The sequence below is a fragment of the Piliocolobus tephrosceles genome, chromosome 5 (genome assembly GCF_002776525.5).
Source record: "Piliocolobus tephrosceles isolate RC106 chromosome 5, ASM277652v3, whole genome shotgun sequence".
Taxonomy (NCBI): Eukaryota; Metazoa; Chordata; class Mammalia; order Primates; family Cercopithecidae; genus Piliocolobus; species Piliocolobus tephrosceles.
The window spans coordinates 103,419,393-103,436,629 of NC_045438.1; the positions used below are offsets into that span (position 1 = coordinate 103,419,393).

The 17,237-nt window shown below is 35.0% G+C and overlaps 1 protein-coding gene across 2 annotated transcripts in view; it reads right to left on the reverse strand.

Annotated features, from left to right (window-relative positions):
- Positions 1 to 17,237, reverse strand: part of ADGRB3 (adhesion G protein-coupled receptor B3) — a 765,428-nt gene that overhangs the window by 587,130 nt on the left and 161,061 nt on the right. The window lies entirely within an intron of this gene.

A 17,237-nucleotide genomic window follows, 5' to 3' on the forward strand; every position in this document is an offset into this window, starting at 1 on the left:
TCCAGGGGTGGATCCTTGTTTGATTTCTTTGAGACCTTTGAAAACTAAAGACAGAAGAAAGTATGTTGTAAGACACTTTCCCCATATCTGCCTATACTACTGCAGATTTTCATTTAAGATATGCAGTTTTATTAAAACCGGTGTAAAATCAAAAATACATATGTCCCAACAAATAAAAAAAAGAAGCTGAAATATCCTGAATAAATCTTAAAGCAATGCAAATATTAAAATTATGTTGTAGATTTTTGGCTATCTTTAATATAAATTTATTTTATGCAATTATGTATGTGAACTGTATTGAAGGCCAATGATTTTTTTGCTTTGGCTGAGTTTCATAATTCAGAAATAGTTTTTGTGTAACTATTACATCAAATGAGATCTACATGCACACATGTACACACACACACAATTATTTTTGATGATCAAATCAAATTAATACTCTCTGGTTATCTTGAAAGTCGAATGTTCACTACTAAAAGTATATCTGACTTATCAAAAATTATATTAAGAAAATAAATTCCCCATTTGGGATGTTAATAATAAGGGCCTCCCAGAGAATCTAAATCAATAGCTTTACCAAAAGGCTGTTTAACTTATTTCATAAATATTAGACAATTTTGGTTTACTTTGACAACTTCAGCCTGCTGACCAATCACGTCAATACTGCAATTACCTTATCTAAGAATTCAAAGCTAAATAAGGTCCATCTTTTCAGATTCGGTATTTAGTTTGGAAAAACAAAGGAAAAGGTTTAGAACTGCAGTTTAAATTCTTACTTAAACTCCCCATTGAACACTGAAAGAAAGCAGCTGAGTAGAAGCCCTGAAAGACTGGGAAACTAACTGCCTTGAAACAAAGAAACAAAGCATTCCACTATTCAAAACAAGTCAAATTCCTTTCACTGTTCCTGCATGCTCTAAGTTAGTGTGAGCGTACATACCTGCTACAGGTAATATTAGGTCCAATGTTATTTTTTTTAAGCCGGTTTGTTACTGTGACTATTAACGTATTTAGCTAACACTTGCAAGCCCAGTGTAGCCCAGTGGGTACAAAAATAGTGTGAGATCTTGAGGATTCTGTATCAGTCCATTTTCATGCTGCTGATAAAGGCATACCTGAGACTGGGAAGAAAAGGAGGTTTAATTTGACTTACAGTTCCACATGGCTGGGGAGGTCTCACTATCATGGCAGAGGGTGAAAGGCGCTTCTTAGGTGGCAGCAGCAAGAGAGAATGAGGAAGAAGCAAAAGGGAAACCCCTGATAAACCCATCAGATCTCGCGAGACTTATTCACTGTCACAAGAATAGCAGGAGACCTGGGAGGCGGAGCTTGCAGTGAGCTGAGATCCGGCCACTGCAGCCTGGGCGACAGAGCAAGAGTCCGTCTCAAAAAAAAAAAAAAAAATAGCAGGAGAAAGGCCCCCATGATTAAAGGACCTGCCCCTGAGTTCCTCCCAAAACACGTGAGAATTCTGGGAGATACAATTCAAGTTGAGATTTGAATAGGGACACAGCCAAACCATATCAGATTCTAAGAACATTTAAATTCCTAAAGTTCAAACCATCATTCTCAGCTAACTAACACAGAAAAGCAAACACCACATGTTCTCACTCATAAGTGAGAATTGGACAATGAGAACACATGGACACAGGGAGGGGAACATAACACACCAGGGTCTGTCCGGTGGGTGAGGAGCTAGGGGAGGGATAGCGTTAGGAGAAATACCTAATGTAGGTGACGGGTTGATAGGTGCAGCAAACCACCATGCAACGTGTGTACCTATGTAACAAACCTGCACATTCTGCACATGTACCCCAGAATTTAAAGTATAATAAAAAAGAAATAAAAGAACTTATAGTAGCAATCTTTGTACATTGGTAGAAGCAACATTAACAATTAAGCACCTAATAAATGACACTGTTTTGAGAATAAGTTCTCACATGTTATCCAGAAGTTCCACTGTCTGGAACAGTCGTTGCCACAGGAAATGGTAACATTAGCAAGGCACAATGGATACATAACTAAGACAGTGTTACTATTATCTATAAAGTATTGTTAAAACACTTAAATTATTCCATTACAATTGGCAAGTCTTATAATTATCTAATGTAAAAAAGTACTTAAACTCCCTAAAATACACACATTCAAAAGTGGATTTTCTTTAAAAATGTTAACTAACTCAGAAATCAAAATAAAGATATAGTAAACTATCCTTAATCACAATGAATAATGTAAATATTTCTATTATCTATCACTTCTCTACCACCTGCAGGATAAATTTAAAACTATCTTAGCCTGGCATTTCAAGCTCTTTATAAATGGGTCACACCCACATATGCACTTCTTTTATTAGGCCTCTGCAATATCAGGTTAATCTACTCCTCTACTTAGTGTCTCCCAAGAACACATTACATACCACAAACTTAGGCTTTTACTCATGTCTTTCTCTTTGCACCTCTCTGCACCTGTTCAAATCCTGACAATCATAAAAGTTCTGTTTAAATAATTCTAATGTGGCACTACAGTCTTGTCTTTATCTACTACAACTAAAAACTCTCTCTTCTTTACCTCACTAAATCTTTAGGGTATTCTCTGGTTTGATCACCTTTTCATATATTTAAAAATGCATTAATTATGTGTATATAAGTGTATATGTATCCATCTCTATCTATCATATCACACTTCTCCCACAACATGTAGAAAGTACATGTCCATTCAGATGTTCTGTATTTGCTTTAAGAATCATCCACCTCAGCTGGTCATGGTGGCTCACACCTGTAATCCCAGGAATCTGAGAGCCCAAGGCGGGTGGATCATTTGAGACCAGAAGTTCGAGACCAGCCTGACCAACGTGGTGAAACCCTGTCTCTACTAAAAATACAAACATTACCCAGGCCTGGTGGTGCATGCCTGTAATTCCAGCTACTTGGGAGGCTGAGGTAGAAGAATTGCTTGAACATGGAAGGCAGAGCCTGCAGTGAGCCAAGATCATCCCACTGTACTCCAGCCTCGGCAGCAGAGTGAGACTCTGTCTCAAACAAACAAACAAACAAACAAACCCAAAGAATCATCTACCTCATTAATTTGGCCTGAGAGAATAATCCAATGTTAAGTAATAAAAATAAAGTAACATGAAACATAAACCTTATTTTTATTATCATGTTGCTTATGTTATGTATAACCTTAGGTACTCTTGTTTGTTTGTATATACATGTGGACATGGATTTAGATAGAAAAAACAAGTGCCTAAGAATTAAAATGTTATCTCAAATGATTACCATAATAATAAAAACTGTGGCTTAAAAAAAGAAGTAGAAATATATATTAAGTCATTATCAAGGTAGTGTATAGTGGGTATGTTCAGGCATTAAAATCAATTGACTCTGAAGTACAATGGGTTTGCATGTTTTTAATTAACTTTAGAAGACTATATATGTATATATCCTCATAAAAACATAGGGTAAGCAATTTTTAACAATGAATCCACATAGTTGTTATTTATGTTAATCAAAAAGCTTGTTTCAAATTCATAAAGCAGATAGGTTTTCATATCACTTTATAATATCATTTTTATATCATTTAAAAAATGTATTTCCTGATTACTTACAAGTTTGGCAAATAATACTGCTATTTTTTATTTTTACCAAATCCTTCTACCAGTGTCCATTGACTTATATTCTAAAGATAAACTCATAATTAATTTTCCTATTTTTCTTGCTCTGATAATTTTCTTTCTGCCCCAAACATGTTTTGTATTTCAGTTCTGTATACTATTTTTATAATTATGCTTTTTCATTTTTATTTATTTTTAATCTCATTGTGACCTAATTGTTGCCTATCTCACCACCACGTATTTTGTATTTTTCTTATCTCATGCATTATGCAACCATACAGAACACTCAAAATCGTCTACCCCAAACCATTTCTCAAAGGAGAAAACTAAGACCTGGAAAGATCTGTCTACTTCCTCAGATTCAAAGAAGTTACTGACATTGCTGACTAGTAGCCAGTCTCCTGAGTTTCACCACAGTGGTTTTCTACTATTTCATCTGTTCACTCAGCCTCAACAATGACTGAACCATATTTTGAAAAGCACCTACTTTGTGGTAGGCCTTGTCCAGGATAGGTAGTTCACCAAAGGTCTGGCCATTGTTGATAGCGTCCAGGGCAATGGTTCTCATTTGGGTTGGGGTTGGCGGAGATTATTTCCCAGAAGGATTTGTGGAATAGTTTAAGTTATAGACCACTGTATTCCATTTTTAAGGATTATGACATACCTCACTTCCCAAAGGAATCACAGCTTCCTAAAGCAGCCACTCCTGGTCAATACCGGGAGTAAAGGAGCTGTTGATCATTTATCAACTGAGAAATTTCCCATTTATGTTCATATATAATGATCACAAAGGCAGCAACAACAGCAACAGTAAGAAAATGAAATCAGTGAAATGCCAGGAAAAGTCAAATATTAACATCTTTGGATACCCATGAGGAAGTTAAAACCTCTAAAACATATGGTATTACCAGAGACCCACACTATGCTCTTACTCCAAAGCTTAGAGCGCTTTTGCAGAAAAGTAAAAATGAACTTTTCACTAAATAATGTATGCTAAAATATGTATTTTCTGACATTAAATTTTCAGTGACTTGGAAAGAACTGTCTCGATTTGCATAATATACTTGTGTTGTAATTCAGCTTTAAGTATTGGAGAGAAAAAAGGCAGAGACTAATATGTTTTTAACACAGATTAAAATGCACATGTTAAACAGAGATCCATAGGACCAGTGTTTTTTCATTAATAATTAATCATTTTTTCATCAATACTGGCAATTTTTTTAAATGAAGGAAATACAAAATCAGTACTTGACCTTTGGGATTATGAACTCATGTCTTGCTTTTCCTATGCTAAGTTTTTTCACTAGACAAAAAATTTATTTAAACTATGTGAGTAGAGAAATATGTTCATAATCTCAGAAGGCATAAAGAAAGCATGTCCCTAGATACATGCATTTTATAATTTTAGGAAAACTACTACTAACAATAATCAAATCAGCCACTATTATCTATTATTTAGATTGTACTTGCAACGTTTGCCTGGGCAAAACACATTCCAACATCGATTGATTTATAGTAATTATGTTGGCATGCAAACCTTTTAGTATTCAAATTCTTAAAATAATTTGTGTGCTTCAGTAATTTAGAGAAAGGCTATACCTATGCATCTTAATTATTTTATTATTTGAACATTCATCACATTATCTCTGAAAAAAATACTCTGTAAGAAAAACATATTCTATCATAAATTCTCCTGTTTCTGTTTTAAGGATGCACCTGTCAACAGCAGTGAACAGAACAGAGTGAGTGCATCCTCTTCAGGTTTTGCTTTCCAATGTGTGCTCCTAAAACGTTTATTTATTTAGAATGTTCTCAGAATGTATTCACTTCATAATCTTTAATGACCACCCATAATGCAAAAATTTTTTTTAAACCAGAACAATTAAAAATATCAGGCCAGGGGTCAGAATGTTCGAACAACTTTACACTTTGATATATTTTAAATTTCAGTGGGCACAAAATTCAATTTTGTTGCACCTGAAGAATACAGATCCCTAAGCCCCATCCCAAAGGACTCTGACTTGTTATATATGAGGCAATATGCAGGGATCTAGTTTTAACAACACGCAGTGTTACTCTTTTACAGGTGGTCCTCTGACCATGGTAGATAGTTTTCTGATAACAGCTGGTTATGCAAAGGCTTTCATTCACTTAGTAATCTTTATTTCTCTTTCTCTCACTCACTCTCTCCCTTTTTCCTCCTCCTTTTTTCTCTTCTCCTCTTCCTTCCTAATGATATCTACCACAGACTATTTACAGAATGTACTTGCTATGAGTTACCTTGTGTAGTATTTCTTAGATTTTCAAAACATTCTAAGAGACATTATGAAATGTGTTAATGATATCTGAAATTTAATTTGATGTTTCTATTTTATCTATTTATGGCATACTATTTATGGACAAAATTGTTTTATGAAAAAATATATAATTGGTAGAGTACTGAAAATTGATTAGATTTGAAAATAACCGAAACATAGTAAATGTATAGTTAGAGGTAGTGAAAAAAAAGGTCTTGAAAAGTGAGGTTTGCTCCCCCCCGCCCCCCACCCCCACCACTTATTGGAGTAAAGAAGTAACAAGCCTGTGAGTCTGAGAACTGTTCCAATGATGGTATCTGAGATAGAAGCCAAATCACTATTTTGTATTCAGCTGATAAGGTGGTGGATGATATTACCAAAACATAATGATGATCTTCCTTCTCTCATTGAGTATACTTTTGACATCACTAAATACCAGATCAGAATCTATTGTGGAGGAACCCAGGGAGCTTAATTTAATTTTATTTGTCTTTATTTTTTCAGGAGTAAAAGGAAATTAGATCCATTTGACATGGAAATATTCTTATTGAACTAATTTTACAAATATTTTAGTCCTTTCTTAAAGGTATAACAAAGTTATTGTAAGTAGATATTAAAGTTAGGAAAATCATCTCTGAAGTGAGACACCCTGGGAAAAAAATAAAGTTAGGAAAGCCAAATGGGATTTAAATACTTAATAAATGTTTTCATATCTCCCAGTTCATTAAATTCTCTGCAGTATTAACTGATGATAAATTTAACCAATTGAGCTGTTCTGTGGTTCTACTTATAAAGTGGCATAGTATCTCCTAGAAAAAAATAAAAAACAGTATTTCTTCACAGTTTTTTTAGTTCTCACTTGAGTATAATATATATAAACATTTTCAAATGCTTAATTTGAAATAAGTATATCTGCAAGCTACTGATAATTGGAATGAGACTGCCTATGTATTATTATCGTACTGTTTCTATTTTTATGTTGGAATTTATGATCAAGTGGCAAGCAGAGAACATATCACTCATCACTGTCATATTAAGAAAAATTATCATCCATTTTAATGTGATATAGAAGGAATATATTCAACAAAACCATTATCTCACATTCCCTATAACTAAAATAGGGCTTTACTTGAATGAGATATTTTGTAACTGGTTTACAAATTCGGTAATTCATGCTAACGAGTAATTCAAAAATATTTAAAAAAGTTAAGTTGCGTTACTCATTGCTGTCAGCAATGTAAGTTTGCATAACCTTTTCTTGAAGTTATACAGCCCATGCGTATCAAAGCCTTAAAGATATGCATACCTTTAACACATGTTTACGAATTTATCCTAGGTTTCTGACAAGACGATTGTGTAACAATATGAATGCTTATTGTAGCATTGTTGAAACTGCCACAAATTAAAGATATTCTAAAAGTTGAGTATAGGAACCACTCTAAAATTATGGTATATATTCCAACAGTCCAAAAAGGTAATACTATGCAGATAACTCTACTGTATATTTAAGAAGAGCGTCATATATACTTTTAATAAAATTTCTGGTTACAAAATACATATTCTTATGTGTTATATGGTCACATTAAAAATATATACCTTATATATTTATATTCACATATTTGTTTAAATAGAAAATTAGAAAGAAAAATAGCTAGATATTTAAAATGTTCAAGAGATGTTTCAACATCTTATAAACTGTTTCATCTTTCATCTTATAAACTGTTTCATCTTATAAAGATGTTTCAACAGTTAATAAACTGTTATTGTCTGAGAAGGGGAATTATAAGTACTTTTTCTTTTTAATCCAACTGCTTGCTAATTTATAGCTTGATAATTAACTCAAGCAATGTTTTTTAATAAATACATGAATAATAATCAGAGTATTATGTAAATTTTAGATTGTCAAATCTCTAGACCATTATATAACCATTAAAAAGAATTTAAAAAATTTTAACAACCGAGACAATTCTGTCTGGCGATATGTGAATACACAAAATACAAAATTGTAAATATGTTAAGATTTCAGTTTAGTGTTATAAAAGTTATCTGGAATGGATCATGGAGAGTAAATCTCAGTGACTTACTACATTCTGGAATTATTAGATGTTCTTGTTTTTATCTTGTTTGCTTTTTATTTTAAAAATATTATCAAACCATCTTAATCAAACCATTTGCCTTCTTGCCTTATTTCTGAACATCTGGTATAGGAGGGAGATCCCTATTGACTATAAAGGGAGAATGTTGGCTGTGACTATGTGAGCCACAGTATTCAGATTAAAAGTTAACAAGTGTAATCACATGGTATGTTATGCTTCCAGGCAATGCTATGATGACTGTATATATATTTTAAGACAAAAATAAATTCTCACGAGTTAAAAATTCACCCATCTTAACTTTTTAATACATTGTGTTATATCAAATATTAAACGTGTATTTGCAAACATCCTTATAATCCTAAAACTACACAGGAAATATAATGGAATAAGTTTAAGTGTGACATATAAATAGTACAGCTATTATTCATTCATTTATAAACATCTATAAAATACAGTCATTGTGGTAAGCCGTGGGATATATGCAAGCCTTATATGCCATATAAAATATCACCCTTGCCAACTGAACAGTATGACCTGGTTGGTGAAGGCAGGCTCCACACACCTTCTCTGACAGTTCAATAGCTATAGACAGTTGGATCTTTCATCTCTGGTCTCAAAGCCTTAAGTGGATCAGAAGAATTCCAGAATATCCCTTGAGAGAGAGGAGATTCTTTTATGGATTAAGGTAAAATAAGACAAAGTTTGACTCATAATAGGCTCACTGAGTAAAATTGAACTCACTAAGCAGTTCAATTTTACTCACTAAGCAGGATGAAGCTCAGTAAAGTAAACAATGTAAAAATAGACTGAGAAGAGTAATGGACTACCAGATGAGTAAGTAATATTCAGGGGAGATGAAGAACTTATAAAATGTTCACATCATATTTTGTAATGTCTTTGTAGTACAGATTCATCTAAAGATGGCATTATTTTCAGAACTGTGGTTTAAATATGTTAACATAACACTAGAATGGCTGAGCACAGTGGCTCACACCTGTAATACCAGCAATTTGTGAGGCTGAAGCAGACAGTCAGATCACTTGAGGCCAGGAATTAGACACCAGCCTGGGCAGCCTAGTGAGACCTTGTCTCTACCATGAAAAAGCAAAATAAAATAGCCAAGTGTGATGGTGCATGTCTGTTGTCCCAAGTACTTGAGAGGCTGAGGTAGGAGGATTGTTTGAGCCCAGGAGTTCGAGGATGCAGTCAACTATGACTATGCCACTGCACTCCAGCCCAGGTAACAGAGTGAAGCCCTGTCAAAAAAATAAATAAATAAATAAAAATAAAATAAAATAAAAATACCATGGGAAACCAGAGAAAAGTCAGAGATACCATGAAATATGAAAAAAATGGAGCTCTAACAGGTATTAATTGAATTTGAATGATCTGACATATAAAATAAATGTTGAAGAACTGTCATATTTTAAATATCGATTTAAATATTTAATTTTGTTTTAGTAATTATAAGAAGAAAAGTCAACAGTTTTCTCCTAATAACTGCAAATTCATCATTTAAATTGCAAAAATAATTATGTATTCAATTTCTTTCATTATTTTCCAGATTCACGTGATACAGAGAAATATTACAGAATTTCTCTCACCAAATAACTTTCATGGAGGACAGAATATTATCAAATGAATTACTACTTAGTGATTGCTTATAATATGCTGAGAACTGTGAATGTAAAGATTAATTAATATAGACTCTAACATAACTGAACGAGTAGTGTATTAAGAAATAGATATTTTTTAAAAATACTACTAATACATTGCATGTACTACTGAAAACTTATAGGGCACATACAAGGTGCAAAGGCAACAGAATAAGCAGTTACTAATTCTCCATGTCACAATTAGGGAAAGCAAATGACACAGTAGATTGACATTTGGGAGATAATTTGCAGGATAAGCACGACTTTCTCAAGACGAAAAGTGTAGAAAGGCATTACAGACAGAGGGCAACAGCATAATCCAAGGCCGGAAGGTATAAATGTGCATGACATTTTGAAGGCCTTCTGGTGTGGTTACTACAAAGGTCATACAAAAGTTGGATCCTATTAAGACTGTGAAGGTGCATGGAGTTTATTACAGGAAATGGGAAGCTACTGAGGATACTTCACAAAGAGAGTGAAATGATTGCATCTATTCTCCAATTAGACCTTGAGCTCCTAGGAAACAGGTAATCAGTCAAAAAATGGAGAAGGTACTGGAAGATCTATATCCTTAAAACCAAGTGTGAGCAATATTTCATGAAAGAGCAAATGTTCAATGGTATTGAATGTTGGTTAAAAGTGAAGATAATGAGAATGAGGATAAAAATACCATTGATTTAGACAAAGAAAAATAATTGATTTGGACTTCAGAACCATTTCCGTAGCGCAGTGGAAGTTAACACCTAAATGCATTGAAGTGAAGAATAAATAGAAGTGAAGCAAGGGCACGTGCATCATCTGACTCACCCACAGATTTGTTTAGATAATAAAAAGCAAGCAATGAGCAACATGGCATTGTTTTGAGGAAAAAGCAAATGTTATGTAAAATGGAAATCATAAAACCAAGTATATTGTAGGCTGACAAAAAGAAGATAGTGAAAACAAAGAATCAAAGGTATGAGAAACATATGGCAAAATCCTAGATTGGGAAGGGAATATGAAAAGAACATGGGTAGAAGATTTGGAAGGTACTTCTTTGTGATACTTCTTTGTAGGAGAGGAAAGCTGGAGTGAAGACATGGATATATTTGGAGGTTGAGCAATTCCACTGAGTAGAGTATACAGTTAACAGACGGGTTTCAGTGAGCCTGTTGAATGATAGGTAACAGTGGTAGGATTGGAGGGTTGAAAAAAAATGGTGAGATGGAATTGTCTCCTTCGGAGAATGCAAACAATGTGGAACTCTGGACAGGAAGATGAACAGGTAGATAGCCTGGAGGGTCCTGTAAATACAGAATTTATGAATTGTGAAGCCCATGAGCAGTTCTTAGATTGTTACATTAGTTGACATTTGATCTGGGTCTTTGAAGAAGTCATCGAATCAGTAGAGAAGGATTAGAAGGGTAATCCAATAAGATAAATAAAGAAAGGTCCAGGGATGAGAAAATGTGTCATATATACAGACAATAGAAATTTGAGTAGTTATTCAATATATGGTATATAATATAACATTAAAAACAAGAAACACAAAAGCATATAGCTAGAAAAGATAATGAGGAACAGGGGCCAGTGACAACATTGGAAAGATAAGTTGAGGTAGATGGCAAGGACCTTAAATGCCATGTGAAGAGGTTTGAAATCCATTCTGTAAATAGGATGTTGTTGATAACTTTAATAAAGGAATTGAATTAATTGGAGTGTTTACAAAAACAACTGGCAAAAATACAAAACCAAGATTGGATTGGTGGAGACTGTATTTATCTAACCACTTACCTGGAAAATCTAATTTCCATGGGTTCCCATGACGAATCCATGCCTTTGTATAGATAAATAAGTTCTAAAAACTTAACATAAGTTATCTACACATGACCATGAGTTCAACTGTTGAAGTTGATTCATTAACCAAGTGATTAGCTTAATTGGTTTTGCACTTCAACTCACCAATTGTTTCAGGAAACACATACACTTTGAATAGTCTGTTATACCATGCTATTCTTCACAAGATTCATGAGTATTCAGAAATTAAATATTAAGAGTTTGTACTCTGTATCAACATTTATTGAGTTTCTTATTCTCTAAGCAGGTGTAGTCAAAACTATTGCTTCTACATCACAACAACTGAATAAACTTTACACTTGAAACACAAAGATAAATTAGCCTAGTATTGTACTTTTCTTTCTACATCCATAATGTAACATTTTATATTGCCAATATATTATAGTATTTGCTTCCCATCTCAAATCCTGCTCTTGTTTCCAAGAGTATAATAAAATTAATCCGCCTACTCAATGGAAAGAATTAGACTGTATTCAAAATTCAGTTACTGTGGTACACACACACACACATACACACACACATACACACACATGCATATGTGTGTTCATTTTACTTTGTTGGAAAAGGAAATAGCCTGGGATTTGAGAGTCTTGGATTTATGTCTGAGTTCTACAAAATTGAGCTCTGTGCCCTTGAATGTATCAGTTGAAATTACATTATTTCAATTTCCTCAAATGAAGATAAGGGAGTTAGAAAATTTGTCTTTTGTTCCATAAGGTTCTATGATACCATTTTGGGGGGTCGGCTTCAATATTATGTGCTTTCAATCTCCTCTAAGTCTCATAAATCCCATAGTCTGTGTGGGAAATATGTCAGTTTAATCTAGGCTTTGTCCATTGCCACAGTTCAGCCATGTCTGTACGTACTTGTCAAGCTGGTAGAACATACTGGAGACGAGCAGTCTTTATTTATGCATTTCATAGGAGTTTCCATTTGTTTAATAAGGAAGAGGAGAACATTGAGCTCTCGGTGTCTGGATGTAGGATTTATTATTTATTTTATTTTTGTTTTTCGAGATGGAGTTTCGCTCTTGTTGCCCAGGTTGGAGTGCAATGGCAGGATTTCAGCTCACTGCAACCTCTGCCTCTCACATTCAAATGATTCTCAAATGATTCTCAGTCTCCCAAGAAGCTGGGATTACAGGCACCTGCCATCACACCTAGCTAATTTTTTGTATTTTTAGTAGAGACGGGGTTTCACTATGTTGGCCAGGCTGATCTCAAACTCCTGACCTCAAGTGATCCGCCTGCCTCAGCCTCCCAAAGTGCCAGGATTACAGGCACCTGCCACCACACCCAGCTCATTTTTTGTATTTTTAGTAGAGATGGGGTTTCACTATGTTGGCCAGGCTGGTCTCAAACTCCTCAAACTCAAGTGATCCACCCACCTTGGCCTCCCAAAGTGCATGAGCCACTACGCCCAACCTGGATATGGGATTTAAGTAGTGTTGGGGAGCTTAAAAATGGAAAGGACAGGATAGAGACTCTCTTTTTTCTGGGTTTCAAGACTGTTGAAAAACAGCCTGTAACCCCAAACTGAAGGAAAGAGATACTTACAGTCTCTAAGAGTAAAGGATGACACTAAGTAGGAAAGAGAGACATTTCTGTTATGAACAGAACATTCGAAGAAACTTTGTTGTTGCAACTTCTAGAAATAACACAGGACGGGGAGGAGGACTAAGTTTTTCCATTATATATGAGCAACAAGCAGGTTAACAGTGAAATAAGTGCTGTAAATATTAATTAAACCTACACACATAGGCCAATGGAGCTGGAGTAATTAAATTTGGACATTATCTCATGATAGACTTCTCTCCTCCGTGCTTCCACAGCAGCTGTCTGCAACCTGTATTAAGTCATAATATTAATGCTTTTATTTTTGTATAACAACTTCATAGGTATGCATGTTAACTCCTAATTCGTGAGCTAGTTCATTCAGAAGCAGAATGCTGTTAATTTTGAAAATCCAGAAAACTCTCAATACTTAACCTCCGTGACCTTCGGCAGCAACTAACATAGTTGACCCATACTCTCTTTCTATTACCATTTATGTCACTGAAATTCACAGATGGGATTTTCCCTGCAATCTCTTCCTGGTTATTCCCTTTCTTCTTTGCTAGTGCCCTCCTCGTCCTGAATATTTTTGTAGTATACCTTCAGTCTCAACATCTCTCTGCTCCTTCTCCATCGGATGTCTTCCTCTAGTCTAGCAGATCTCATCTAAATATATGCCGATGATTCTCAGGTTCATAGCTCCAGCCTGAACTCTCTCATAACTGCAGAGGAAGACGGCCAAACACACACCTGACAGACGTCTTTATGTGAAAGTCCAAAATGCATCACAAGCATAAGACATCCAAAAACAACCCTTCAATTCTTCTTTCCCATATTCCCCCACAACTTTGCTCTTCCCATATTTCAATTGCTCAGGCCCAAAATTTATTAATCCTCCTTGTCTCTTCTTTTTCTGTACACTGAAACTAATCCATCTATACATCTGAATAGTGAGATATATACAGAATTTAAACACTCTTCAATTCCTCACTATCTTCCTAGTCCAAGACACCATGATATCCCTCATAAACTGCTGCAGTGGTTTTTCAAGTCTCTCTGGGTACACTCTTACCTACTACAGATGATTCTACAAACTCAACAGACAACATGATCTTTTCAAAAACGTAAATCAGATCTTGTCACTCTGATAGTCAGGAAAGTTATCAGGGTTTCCATCTCAAATGGCATAAAACAGCAGTTGCAAGGTCACTTCCTACCCCTCTGAAACTCATTTCCTATCACTCCTCTACCCTGTTTTCACACTTTGGCCCCTTCCACTGCATGCCAGATTATTCCTGTTTCATGGTGTGCACAGTTATTTTTCTCTCTGTTTAGACCATTTTCCTTCCGGATCATCATTTGAACATCTGCATCATTTATTTCTTCAATTAAGTGTCACCCTCTCACAGAGACCTTTTTTAAATCATGGCCTTCATCTATTTCCTCATGTGCTCTAGTTTTCTTCATAGCACCTCACACCACCTAAGATTATATGTTCTTGTTATATCTAATCTGATTTCCTTTATAGAATGTACACTACCTAAGGACAGAGAATTTGTTTTTTTTTATATTTTGTATACACAGTACTTAAAAAATATTGGAATATAGCAAATAATAATATTTTTGATGAATGAATGAATTACTGTTTCTCCCCATATTTCTGTCTTCTTTATTTCCTGCTATGGTAGGTGGTACCACTTTTTATGAAACTGGGAAGAAATATTAGATTATGTGTGTCTCACTACTTGAATCCAATGAGCCAATAATGTTTAGTGTTTCTCCTTCCTAAATAACTTTTTCTTCCCTTCCTTAGGGCACTGTTACAGTGTAATGTTGCTTACGCTTGTCAGTGTATGTGTGTGTGTGTATACATATATATCTGTATTTTAATATTTTATTATCAGTTTTTAGATTTTGTACTCATTTCTTATCTTGTCTTCCTTATCTAAATGTGTACTCTTTCCCCTCCCTCTATCCACCAATCTATTCTTTAAACTAAAAGGTGTATATGTTTTCTATTATGTAAGTCTGTTTAAATATCTCTCCTCCTTTAAACCTTTCACTGTCTTCTGTAGCCCAGAGGGTGAAATCTAAGCAATCAGGTTGCTGTCTTTTCACCCATAGCCTTGCCAGGGCCCTCAACCTTACTTCTGCCCATTGTCCTTTCACTCGTGAAGCTTCTATAACATGGTTGAAGAACTTCAGCTTTCCTGGGAGATCCATGGCATGTCCCTGCTCAATGTCTTTTTACTGTCAGTAGCCTGAACCCACTAACCTGCTTCTTCTGGAAAACTTCTTTGCAGTCACAGCTTTGATGTTTCCTTCTTCAGAAAACATTTCTTTACTCTCCAGATTGAGTCACTGTCTCTTCAGTGTCATCTCTATGTTTTGTTTTGTTTTTACTATACTTTAAGTTCTGGGGTACATGTGCAGAACATGCAGTTTTGTTACATAGGTATACACGTGCCATGGTGGTTTGCTGCACCCATCAACCTGTCACCTACATTAGGTATTTCTCCTAATGTTATCCCTCCCCTAGCCTCCCATCCCCCCACAGGCCCCACTGTGTGATGTTCCCTGTCCTGTGTCCATGTGTTCTCATTGTTCAACTCCCAGCTACCACAAGAACAGAAAATGAAACTGCTATATGTTTTAAATGTGCCTCTATTGTTGCATTCTGTATTTAGTATTTCACTGCATTAGCTGACATATTTGTCTCCCTTACTAACCTGATAGCTCCTTAAAGAAGGGCACGGTGTTTATTCATCTCTTAATACTTTAGATGAAGATACAGAATAGAGTTGGCACATAGAAGGCTTAGGAATACATCAATATTTGCCAAAATGAATTAAAATACACTTCTATAAACTATGTTATATATAGACTAGTTGCTTTTCAATAAACCAACCATTTTCATAAGTTTATTTTAAATTTTATTTAAATCCTTTATCCTCTGATTTGAAAAATAAATTTGTTGCTGAGGAGAGGATAGCGGGAAGATATTCTTTAATTTTAAAACTGATTTGATAAAGAATTCCTTCAAATTAGAAATTAGAACAACAGGAATATTACAATAAAAAAGTATAAGTGGGAGGAATGAAAGCATGACAAGAATAGAAAATGTCCACAGCTATATTCATTGGTAACTAGTTAGAACCAGTCAAACTGAAATACTTTAAAATGATTTACTAATAAAGCAAAAATATTATTATATGGTTTTAGTTTCCTTACTTAAGATCTACTGTTCAACAAAGGTAAAACCACACATGACTCAAGAAAAATAAAAATCTGAGCAGCAGGACTTAAAGAAGGGGAGGATGTCTTGTCTCTACATAGCCAAAGAAAAAAGCATTTGGTGAGGTGGTTAAATCCCTAGACCAGAAGCTGAAAGCCTTCAGTTCAAGGTCAGTGATATAGCTTATTAAATAGAAGCCTCCAGGCCAAACCCTTAAGTACTCTGAACCTCCACTCTCTCTTTTGTAAGATGGAAGAATGACTCTGGACTTCCCTACTTTCCAAACATGCTGCAACTAGGATTAAGTGCCCTGCCCTCCAGCTGGGCCAGATGGTGGAAAGATTTCAGGGTGTGCCAGCATCTCTCTCTCTCTCTCTACCCTCTTCAACTCTGCAAGTGCAACCTTTTTTTTCTTTTTTGGCTTCAAATGCCTTTATCCTGTCTCCATTCTTTACCTGCCGAGACTCAAATAAAACAAATTTCAAAAAGTTTTATCTTACTGTTCCAGACAGGACTAAATATTTCTGCATGTGATTTGTTGTCCACAGCTCATTTGCTTGTCTCCTCTCACTGGCCAGTGAACTGTTAAGGGACAGGAGTTGTGTTCTCCTCTTCTCTGAACCAGAAGCTTCTATCAGCATAATTGACCCATGCAAGGTACTTAAAACATGGGTGCACAATGAATGAATACAGAGATGAAAAATAGAAGGAATTATCATCATGGCTCCTTCAGTTCCATGTCATGGCTTACTTTTGCTGCTAGCTATGCCTCGTGATAAGGAAAGGTAGATATTCTAAACATAGGATGCCCCCTCCCACCACCACTAATCCCTAGGAAATTAGGAAAACAAATATACTTCGTGTCTCTGGAAGTATTTTCAAATGGCTTTACCATGACCTTTGAGATTCTTTTCCTTTCATTTTGCAAAGAAGGATATACAACACAGAGACA